At 30.5% G+C, this 12,862-nt stretch overlaps 1 protein-coding gene across 6 annotated transcripts in view; it reads left to right on the top strand.

Moving 5' to 3' along the window:
* Positions 1–12,862, top strand: part of cyc (basic helix-loop-helix ARNT-like protein cyc) — a 55,888-nt gene that overhangs the window by 35,421 nt on the left and 7,605 nt on the right. The gene's annotated exons all lie outside the window — the stretch shown is intronic.

Raw genomic sequence — 12,862 nt, 5'->3', positions numbered from 1 at the left:
CGTTCCGATCGATATTTTTCCTCCCTCTTCTTCTGTTCGTATTGGTAAAAGGAGATGGAGACCGATTTCTAAGACGAGGCGTAATAGCATCGAGAGGGATCGATCGTTGATGCAACATTGTGATTCGGCCGATAAATTTTTCACGCGGACGAGCCACCGGCTGTTACACGCTCGTTGCATCACTGGAAAATATGCGAACGGCGCGCGAGTATAAATCGCAACCTCGTTGCGCAACGACGGGATCGAGTTATTGAAAATTTTCGAATCGACAATGATTTTTTTTGTAAAAATGAAATTTACAGAGAAATTATTTACGCTAAAATAGGAGAAAAATTGATCGAAATGTGCGTTGAAAAGTTTTAAAAAAGAGCAATAATCTTTTAACCGCTGCTAAAGTAATTCAAAAATCGGTTGGAACATATACCGATTCGAGGTGAAAAAGTTTAGGAAGAAAGGAGAATAGCGAGTGGGGAGAAACGAGTATCCGTTCGGCTAAAAGTCTGAAAGTGACCGATTCCGACGATGAGATTATACGCCATTACCTATTCCGTATTCGGAAAACGAGATAGGAGATACGATTGTGCATACCATTCGAGTAAGACTTCCTGGTATTTCAGAATCACTTGCGTAATTCGAATAGCTCGCCTCGAACATGTTTTCTTTATATATATATATATCATACGCGACAATTTCGTTTCACCTTTTCATCAATTTTCATCATTACTGACTCAAGATAATTAGAGCAACAGCTGGATCGTATATAGATAAGAATGGACGTTTTTATTCCTGTTAGAAATAAACGAAGAAGAAATGCGTACTTGCTGCCAATTACGTATTCGATTGCCGATAACATTCTCTCCCCTAAATCTTCTTAGATTATTGCGGAGGAAAAGGAAAAACAATTGGATCGCGGAAGGGTTTCACTTTCGACTCCCTCTCAACGTTCGTTTTCCCATGCGATCGCGTTAAAGCCAAAGTCATTAATCCGCTAATTGGAAGCAATGCGGGGGAAAAGTTTTTACGTTGCTCGTTGTAAAAGGCCGTCCCGTGTGCGTTTTGCAATCGTAAGAGACTGTGACAGTGGTTCTCGTAAGATCGATCGAAAATTTCTTTAATTTCAATCGGAGAATATTTCGATCGAAGCAATTATCGTTTCGAAAGAAATATCTCCATTTGAGAACCCCTGGTTTTTTTTTCAATTAGAAAGAAACTCTTCAAACGCGTCGTTAACGATCGAGGAAGAGAATCGAATAATTTCTTAAAGAGAAAAAAAAAAAAAAAAAGGAAACTCGCGTGAGAATGAGAACCACTGAGCTGTATATAGTGTATCTAATAGCCGTGGCTAACCTTTCTCCGGCGTGCTACACATTTTTCACAGAGATCGGCCTCTGTGACGGGTGAAAGAGAAGGGTACGAGGCATGTAGATCTGCAATTACGCGTCGCCGTTGATAATACCTTTTGCCCAAGCCGTTTACCTCGATCGAGCTTCTGATCATCGATTATCGACGGGATATCATCGTAACTATTTGTCGATCCTTCTTTCCACTCGCGCGATTAAATTAACTTTACAGATATTTCGCGAGTTTGTTTTATTTTTGTTTACGTAATACGAAAAAAATTTGCAAGCAACGAAGTATTATTACGCGTATGAGAACGATAAATATCATTAACATAGTATTTTGCATCGATTTATGAGCGAATAGATCGATTAAACCGAAAAAAAAAAAAAAAAAATAAAGGACGAAAGCAAGTTGTTTCTCTTATCTTTGCGAAGCGTGGCTTATCTTGCTTATTACTTGTCCGTTTCCTTTATCATATAGCTGGCTCGTATTGCTTGGCTGGTAATTTAAGGCCTGATACTTAAGATTGGATCAAATCATTCGACGTGTTATGAAATTGTACCATCATTTCCAAAAATGATAAAAGAAAAAAAAGGAAAAAAAACAACATCGAGAAAAATATTTCTCAAAACGTTTTCAACGAGGGAAAGATATCTCGCGATCTCTATCGACATTCTATTTTCACGATCCAATTTTCAAACAAGCTATAAACAAACGTTTCGCAACAAGTATAACGGTATATTGTTAACGAGTCAAGGGTGTGTGCAGAAACGAACGAACTCGGATAGTATACATATATAAGATTCGTTTCACGAATGGAATCTATATAAAAATTTCGTTGAAAAATTAAAAAAAAATCTTAATGAGACGCTTAATTTTAAATGAACAAAGGAAAAATATTAAAATACTAACCGACCAATTACTTCTAATCAACCAACAAAAAATTTTCGACGTAAAGTACAATACGTACTAAAAAAGAAAAACAAAGTCGTGCAGTTCGTAAGAAACCTATCTTCTTCCATCTCTTTAAGAATCATAATAAACATAAGACCGAGTATCGTGTAACGTCCTATACGTATACGTATTATTATACTCTCGAAGGTTTAAGAATGAGCCTCGACACGAGTTCCTTTTCACTTTAGATTCCGTCACGCGACTGAGCACAGAGCTCGTGTCGGCCGCTTGGCGGGCATTTTTCACTGTCGGCCAGATATACACGGTAAGTAGATAGGTTTATCTTTTATCGGGGAGCGCTTTCCTTGCCGGCTAAATATTCGAAACGAGTGACCACACCCGGCATACCAACCGGCTCTCGAATCGTAACCCGCCGCCAGCCACCATTATTGTCCATTGGAACTTTCATTGCCTCGCCACCGTTTATTACCACCGCCGTACGTATACGTATCCGGTTCGCGGATAAATTAACATTTCCAGGGACGTTAACCATGTAAAACCATGCATCCTTGGATCAACGTGCGTCACGTAAATGGAATAATTGTATCGGTTACTTGTGCCTCTTGGCATCCGAGTTTCTGAAAATAAACGCTTCGAAGGTAAGGATCGGTAACATAACCTCTTCGTTGCGTTATATTCCATTGATACGGCGGACACGGTATTCGGTTGTAGTATCTGTTTCGCGCGTAAATGATTGTAATTAAAGTGATGATAGGCAAGGTGTATGCAGTTGTATTCTTTCTTTCTCTTTCTTGAAAAAAAAAAAAATACAGGGGAAAGAATGAAATAAAATATTTGTCGTCGTTTTGACGAGAGTTTTTTTAATTCTTTCACTAGGCTAATGTTACTAGAAATTTTTAAAACGTATAAGAAAGTGGTGAAACGTTTTTTTTTTTTTTATGATGAAACAGAATAGATAAAACATTATTTAAATTGGAAAAAAATTTACTATACCTCATAGTGTTTGCTTATCATCGAAGTGAGGTTATGTCCTAATATTTTACCGAAAAAAACTTTTCACGAAGGACAAATATGAAAAATTACTTAGAAGATAAAAAAATATTTTAGATTTTGAATCGAAATTTAATGAATCAATGATTAAAGTTTGTTTAAAAAATTGGAGAAAGAAACCTATTTATATAATTCCTAACCTATTTAACACGATAATTGTGACGTGTAAAAGTAGAATTATGAAATTTTTCCATTACAGACTTTTCAGCCGAATGAAAAAAATAGTTACGATTAATTATCCCGTATTTTAGATATATTCTCATTATGCAAATACCGATTAAATAAAACTGTCCATTAATATCGATGAAAAACAACTTTTCATCGATATTTAATCAATAGACCGTGACGAAATATAAATTTATTAGACGTATAAATTTATTAAAGAGGAACAATATTATTTGATCCGTGCATTTTTATCAATGTCTTATTTAGCATTTTATTAGTTTTTTTTTTTTTTTTTACATCGAACGATAACGTGCAATTATACGTGCAGATACGCATCTACGTTTAGCGAACGTTACAACATCTTTCCAAGGAATATTATGCAGCTAGTTATTACTTCACGGGACATCCAGCGATTGAATTGATTAACTACTACGTTTTAACTGCATTTTTGCCATTTAAGATCCGTAAAGATTCCTCTTTCTTTAAAGTTCGATTTTATTTTAAATAAAAATTGATTTTAATTACGCAGAAACGAGAATCTTAAAATCAATAATGTTAAATTTCGAATGCTTGACAATACTTTTCCACGCTTTTTCGCTCTTCCTTTTTTATCGACGGTATCCTATATTTTTACCCACCGAGTTTATAGTTTTAACCTCACCACACTACTTACGCATGTCGAATTGGATTAAGTTAGATTAGGAAGTTACCACATTCTAATCGTCTTTTACGCAAAAAATTATTCACCTTCAAAGAAATTTTTTTCTCCGACAAGAAACGTTCGAGCCTTCGACCGTTGTGCAAAACGAACAATTAGAGAAATTATTAGAAAAATTAAGATAAAAATCTAGATTAAGAAATACTTTCTATCGCTATATTTCATTTTCATTATTCTGAAAATGAAAAATAATCGATAGTTAAAAAAATAAGCAAAATAAGTGTCTCGGAAAACATTATTCTGCCTATTAATTGTGCATTTATCTGTTTAATCAATATCCTTATTTACTAAGCATGCACCTAATTATAAATACATTTCATTATAAAGTACTTGCTTATATCGATACTATTTTCACTGAAAATAGTTCATCTAATGAAATTATCTTTAAGATAGCTTCATTAATTATAAATCTAACTTAATCTGCCTATTAAAAATACAATGAAAAATTCCTACCTATATACAAATATCTTAAATTCTAATTCAGAATGAAAGTGCGAAATGAGGTTGTAGGGATAAAAAAAAAAGAACGATGATCTAAAATTATGAGAGCAGGCACTATTGGATTTGATTGTTTGGAACGAGAGAATTTAGGGATGGCAAACGATTGCACTGTTTTGAAGAGTATAGAACAGAGATCAATGAAGAATCTGATAAGAAAACGAGGAAGGCGAGGATGACTTTTGACGACAAGGAAAAAGCAGGATGATTAAGCGTATATTTGATATCCCCTCAAGAATATTTCTAGAATTTCACAAAGAATTAAACAATTTGTGAAATCCCACTCATCAGAAATCTAAATCTAATCTTACCTGTTTCTTACCCTTTCTCAGCAAGGAGTGACTGCTTTCTTCGCGAGGAGATGCTGAAAAAAAAAAACCAAAATTCGAACTCGAACAAACCCGTGAGTGGATCCTTTTTTATCTCTCGCGACACTAAATTTAAAAAAAAAGGAAAAAAAAAACGCGAAGAGTGCGAAGAGTTCATTCTATTTGCAATGCAATTATTACTCGACGAAAAAAAAAAAAAGAATGAATTATTGTAATTTTAATTTACGTAACACTATTAATATTAATTTATGCACTCGTATTAAAACAATTAAACGCAACACTAATAACGGATCCATTGTTACAACCACGTTTATGCAGCTCTTGTAACTGCATCGAGTGGTCCAGGAACATCTTCCACATTCGTAGTGGAAGGATAATGGGCGTATACGCAACATTAATTCAAAAAAAAAAAATAAAAAAAAAAATATTTAATTTTAGAATTTTTAATGCAAACTCACTATTTCGTATGCTAAAAGCTACTATTGAAAAATTAAGCTAATATCTTTGCAATTCAATTGTATCAATTTACAACTGAGACATTTAAAGACAATGGCGCAACGATAATTCAAAAATCGCGAGTTGCCCATTAAAATTGGATGACGGGCCTGCATGCATCGGCCAGACGATACAAAAACACACACTACGTATTGCTAAAACGAGCACAGTGACGAGTAGTAGTAACAATGACTTCCCATTCTTTGGACCCAAACAAGATCCAAAAAATGAGAAGCCATTCGTTGCAGCCCTCTTCGTGACAGTTTGTCGGGCCTCTTCGGTCTTCCTCCTTCGGGCGCGATGCCCGCTGAAACTTAAATCTAGGCTCGAGATTCGTCGCTCGGCGAATCGAGGAAAAAAGGGAAAGAAAAAAAAAATTGAATCGCGGAATCTCGAGCGCGAAATTCGAAAAGTCGATAGACGAAGCCAGAGAAGAGAGACACGCTTTACTCGTTCCAGCTTCATCCTCCACTTTTCGAATTATATTTCCTGAAACAGGTTGCCACGCGAAAACGCGCCTACCCGAATAGAGACAGTGTGACAACCTGCCCGGCCCTACCTACTTATAATCAACACACACATACCAGAAATATGCTACCTAACCTGCCTAACCCTATATTTAAAAATTGGCAAAACAGGCATACCAACACACTCGTTCCAACGATTCACACGCATAACACTCGGGCGCAAAAAGCCTAAACTAGGGAAAGCGTCCCGGGACGCCTCCGACACCCGAGCTTGGCACGCTGCATTCACACTCTAACTTTACGTACCATTTTTCCTGAAATCGACTGACGATGGCTAGCGACCATTGCGTGAAGAAAAAATCTTGTGTATATATACGTCTTCTAAAGAAATGATTTTGTCAAACGGATGATATAAATTTTATAGTATAGTATATATCGGATTTAAAATTATTAATAAATGTTAATTCGATTAATAATTGGGAATAGTTTGAGACGACGCAATTCCACAGCCTAACCACACGCATACACATAATGTGGAAAATACGTCGCGCACGATACGCTAACGCGTCGTCAGTCGCTGAGAAATTGTTAGAAATTTATGAACTAAAGTCATCGTGCTCGTTGCCTCTCTCTCACCCAAGTAGCACCTGGGCACGTGAGCGAGATCCTGGCAATGGACACGGAAGGGGTTAAACCTGAAAATCCTGAGCTAAAAAAATATTAATGAATCTTTTTTCTAAGACGGGCTAATATTCTTTAATTTATGTATTTATGTTTTATTTTGAGCTTTAAATAAATTCTAGTATAAATTCTAGTATGACTTTAATTTTGATGAAAATTTATTGATAAGAAAAAATATGAATACTAAGACTCTATTATTTGAAATAAAATAATTGAAATTAATTGGATTATTAATGGAAATAAACCTCAAGCGATCTCTTAATCAAAGCATAATTGGAAAAATATAGAAGCAAACAATGTTCAAAACTTGTTGCTTTGATTCTGAAATCTGCTTGTCGCGAAATGTCTTCTTGTGCACATGATTTCATACATTCTTCAACGAAAGTTCTATTATTTTTAATATTCTAAAAATTGAATAAATAAGTCATGTAATACACTATTATGAAAATTAAAAATAATTTATTATCGCATTAACGATAATACTTAAGCTCATAACTGTTATGCAATAATTGCAACGAAGTTGAATAACATCTGATTTCTCTTATTACTTAATTAACGTCATTTCAATCATTTACTACTAATTAAAATATACGTATATAAAATATCTAATTCATAGATAAATATTCACATAATATTTGACTCTGAAAATATTAAATATAATTTATAATATTACAATTTATTAATTTTAAATATCAATTTCATTCAATTTATTTATTTTATTATCAATATTGTATTACACGTATTATTATTAAAACATTTAAAAACGCGATGCACAAGAAAACCTAGCCTGTACTAATAAATAAAACACAAAAAATGTTACTACTCACGGGTATATTAAATACCCGTGGTCACTGTGCTCGTGCAAAATTCTACGTATACAACCAGTCACTCGTGTCGATTCGGATCTTTCATCCTACGACATGAATGAGCGACCGGAGGAACATAAATGCATGCGACTCACCGTTCGAAGCGAAGAACGTTTTCACTAGGAAGTAATCGGAGGAGGCCATTGTCGTAGCAAGTTGTGAGCATGGTGAAGCATCTGTAACACAAAATGGAACGACATAATTTAAAACACGGTTCAATTGTTTGAAAAAATTGTAATAAGAAAGGATAAAAGGAAAGGATAATTATAGAGTGATATAATAGTAATAAAAATTGAAAATTTAATACAAAGACTTGATTTTAAAAATCTAACGATTCTGAATGAAAGAAGAAGAAGAAGAATTTGAATAGAATAAAAAATAATTACCTGTTCGAGTGATGGATAATCGTTTTGTCTTCTTGAGAGAAGCACTGATTCTAATTTCGCGTTATCCAATAAAGGATTTAAAAAAACTTTCACGAAGCAAACACTGATTTTAATTTCGCGTTATCCGTTTAAGGATTTAAAAAAACTTTTACGAAGCAAACACTGATTCTATTAACCGCATTGCACGCGGTCACAAATATTGTTGTCTTATTCAAGGCTAATATCTAAATGAAATGAAGTCTACGTACCTGTAATAAAAAGAAAAAAATATTTAATGTAATTTTTTTCTTAAAAAATACGAAAATGAAACACAAAAAATTAATAAACTAAAAGAAAATATGAAAGAATAATAACCTTTGATTATTGATCGATGATCACCTTATTCTCTTGATACACTGATTCTACTCTGTACCGTGAAAACGAATATTTAAAAAAGAAAAAAAAAATAAAAGATTATTAACCCGTTTGCCGTTTGTTACAATCGGCGAACAAATACTGACTCTAATTTCGCGATTATAGAAGAATTATAAAGAAACTTTTACGAAACAAACACTGATTCTACTGATCGCATTGCACACGATCACAAAATTTTCTGAAAATAAAGTTGCATTAACAAGATGAGGTAAAAGAAAAATAATATACGTACGTATGATACGAAATATCAAATTTTACTGCGTCATTGTGACAAGATGGCGTCCATATTGGAACTTTTCCCGCCTTCGAAGCTAACCCAAAAATTAACAGTCTGTATAAAAGAAAATTAAAACTATTAAATAAGCGCATAAAATGTATAAAATTAATCAAATATATTAAAATAAAATATCGATCAAACACAAATTTCATTTTGAAAAGTCAAAATATGAAATATTCGTAACTCTAACCTGTTACACTAAAATACTGATAAATGAAAAAAAAAGAATAATTTATTTACAAAAAAGAATTTCTAATTACGATAATAATATATACACAATAAACACGTACTAATAACACACACTAATATATGAATAATAAAGAACAATTATGGAAATAAATATTACGCAACAGATAAATTACACACTTTACACGACGAAACACGACGCACTACAATTATCGATACGACAATGATATCTCGCAGTCAATTTCGATTATCGAAATACAAAGGGTCGCGATCGATATTTCGACAACAAATCGAAACTTGTCGAACACGTCACGAACTCTAATATATATAATCTCAATTTTTTGAAAAAGCAATATAATAAAAAAATATTTGTAGTTTTAAGTATAACAGACAAAAGAAAAAAATATATACATATAAACAATACAATTAAATATAATATTGAAAAATGAATATGTATTACTGATAATTTGACAAAATAAAATTTATTACGACGAACTACCGTATATTTATTTTTCAATACGAAGAAAAAGGAATAATCTATTCCAAATACATCTATTTTTACGAAAAGAAATAAAATGTTATTACCTAATATACAGGTAAATTATCAGCTATAAATCATCATGACACGTGCATATACATACAGCATTATTTCTTCGATATCCCAGCATAATCGAATTATAATCTACACAAATAAAAATCAGAACCGAAAAACAAATGTATATAATTAAAATTATATTATAATATTATAATATAAAACAATAACGATTTGAAATTTTGACTGAAAAATTGATAATACGTGCAATACGAATACTACCGGTAACCTCAACAATCAAATACTCGATCGAAGGAAAAAGTACAAAGAAATTCGAAAAATTAATTAATTTTGTTATCACAATGTTTAATATATATGTCTATAAATTCCACAATAAAGTAACAATAAATAGATTTAAGTACTTACTGCGTAATTAAAATCTCGTCTCGATGATTTTTCGGCAGAAATATGACGCCATGCACTACACTAAGATTTTCTTATAAGCTTTCTGATTGGCTAAAACAATACGAACCTATTTACCTAACCGCGCGAAAATTAAAACATTGTATAATATAATATTAATTATGGTTTCCTATACATTAAATTCCGTTGATGAAAAATATAATTATATACAAGAAATTATAATATAATAAGAAATTAAATACGAAAATTAATATAACATAAAAATTAATCAAATTGGAATGAATTAAAAACGTAAATAAAAGAATTTAAGACAAAAATTAAATAAATGTAAAAGTATGTAATAATAAAAAAAAATGAAATAGCTCGCTAAATTAGGGAAAACTGAAACATAGAAAAATGGATTAAAGCGTAGTTCTTAGCTTGGCATCGTTTTCAAAAAAAAAATTACTAATAAAAATTATTGAATGTTTCTAATAAAATATTTTTCATGTACTTTTTTTAAAAGAAAATTTTGAAAAGGAAAATTTTGGAAAACGATGCCAATTACCAGGTCTCACCAACGAGGAGGTGACTACGCATCGAGACCCACCTAAAGCTAAATAACAAAAACGAAATATAACAAAATTAACGATATAAATAAATTAGAAACATATAAAACATATAAAATAAAAATTAATAGTAAATATTAAAATTAAAAAAAAATACAAAACAAGAAAAAAATAAAAATAAATGTAAAAATTAAACAAAACCTGAAACAAAATAAATAAATTAATGTACAATTATTTTTACAATGATCTTTACAAAAGTTTTTTACATTCGTCGCTCGCTTACTTGATATTACTTATGTTACTTATATAATACTTAATAAGACTTAATATTACTTATATCTATCTTAATTTACACCTTAACGTTAAATCTTAAATCTATAACAAAAATACGCTCGCGATAAACTTAATCTATCTTATGATCTACTTAAGACTAAAACGCATGCATCCCACGATGATCCCAAGATGCCCTCGCGGAGGGGGTTTAATAAAGTGGTACCTGCAGTCCAGTCCAGACGACCAAAATATCCAAAAGAAGGAAAATTTGGACGAGTATGGGCTGGACTGCAGGTACTGCGTAGTTCTTAGCTTGGTATCGATTTTTAAAAGATTTATCTTTGAAAAATTTTCGTAGGAAATTTTTCAAAGATTAATCGAGCAGAAAAATCGATACCAATTACCAGGTCTCACCACGAGGAGGTGACTACGCGTCGAGACCCACCAAATAATAAGATTAATTTAAAGGAAAGAGTAAAGTATAGAAAATAATTAAGAATTAAGTAAATTAAATAGAAATGGTAAGATCTGAAAGTCCTCTTGAGAGAAGCACTGACTCTAATTTCGCGTTATTCATTAAAGAATTTAAAAAAACTTTCACGAAGCAAACACTGACTCTACTGACCGCATTGCGCGCGGTCCCAAAAATTTGCTGAAAATAATTAATCGTATTAATAAGGGAGGGATGGAGTGGAGGATGGAGAAGGAGGAGAAGAAGAAGTAAAATTTCGAAGGAATTTTTTTTTTTTTTCTATCGAGCATTTGTTAAAAAAAATATTTTTTTAAAATTATTAATCATCAATAAATAAATTGATAAATAAGAAAAAACATAAATGAATATGAAGAATAAAGGATAAAGTAAATGAATAATGAAATAAATTAAAAAATAAACGAAGATGTAAATAAATATGAAGAATAAACGATAAAGTAAATGAATAACGAAATAAATTAAAAAATAAAATAAAAATAAACGAAGACATAAATAAATGTGAAAAGTAAACGATAAAGTAAAAGAATAAGGAAATAACAAAATAAATTAAAAAATAAAAAAACGAGGACATAAATAAATGTGAAAAGTAAACGATAAAGTAAATGAATAAGGAAATAAAAAAATAAATTAATGAAATAACGAAGTAATGGAATAAAAAAATGAAGAAATAAAAAAAGAAGAAATTATAAATAAATAATAATGTAAATGAATAATTAAAAATAAAAAAATAAAAATGAAAAAATAAATTAAATAAAACGAGTTAATAAATTAATAAATAATTACGATATAATAATATGAATAAACAAGTATATTAAATATAATAATCGAAAAAATGTTTAAAAAATTTATATTTTATTGAAAATTATTCAAAGTTATAGTACGAGTCGATAAATTAGTTCGGAAGAGAATGACCTGCTCGCTGTGCTCCGCTTTATATTTATATGCTCGGTAAGGTTACGAAATTTAACGACGCCGTCCGAATTTTATCGATTACATTAAAAATGATTTTTTGGACACTGTGATCAATAATTTGAGAATTTTTTAAATGTTTACTCTTAATTAAAAAATTTAACGATTTACTACAATGATAAATATAATAATTAATACATTTTTACTAATTAAAAATAGATTTATAAATTTTATAATATTAATTTTCGATTTATATCGGTATTAAAATATTCCAAGTTTTATTTTAAGCTTTAAATATTTTATATTTAAATGTCTTCGATTATTGGCTAATGTAATTTTTTAATAAAGTTCCAAAAAAAGCTTACATTTATACTTTCACTCAAAAGTTTTAAGATTCAACATAATTACATTTAATTTTCACAATACTGTACTTTATTGAAATAGAAAAGTATATTTACATTTCTATGGTTATTAACCTTCGATTTATATCTGTATTAAAACATTCTATTTAACATTTTAAAGTCTAAATATTTCTCATTTATTTAAATATAATTCGATTTTTAATAATTTTTCAATAAAATTTCAATAAAGTTTTATATTTTGTGATAACAAGAATCGTATAATTACTATTTTATTTCAAATAAAGGAATATTTTTTATTAAAATGGTCAATGTATCGAATTACTATTTATTAATAATTTATCAATGATTTTTTCAATCTTTAAGCAAATATTTTAAGCAAATATTTTTAATAGATAGTTAAATTAGAAAAAAAATATTAAAATTAAACCATTTATTATTTGTTATTTGAATTTCTTCAAGTCCAAAAAAATTAAAATATAATTGAACCGTCGTCAATAATAATGAAAATCGATTTTCCTCGGTTTTGTTATTGCATAA

This window comes from Apis florea, unplaced genomic scaffold (assembly GCF_048593485.1).
Source record: "Apis florea isolate Af1SG1 unplaced genomic scaffold, ASM4859348v1 contig_1914_pilon, whole genome shotgun sequence".
Taxonomy (NCBI): Eukaryota; Metazoa; Arthropoda; class Insecta; order Hymenoptera; family Apidae; genus Apis; species Apis florea.
The sequence above is the reverse complement of the archived record's forward strand: the minus strand, read 5'-3'. Positions and strand labels throughout refer to the sequence as shown.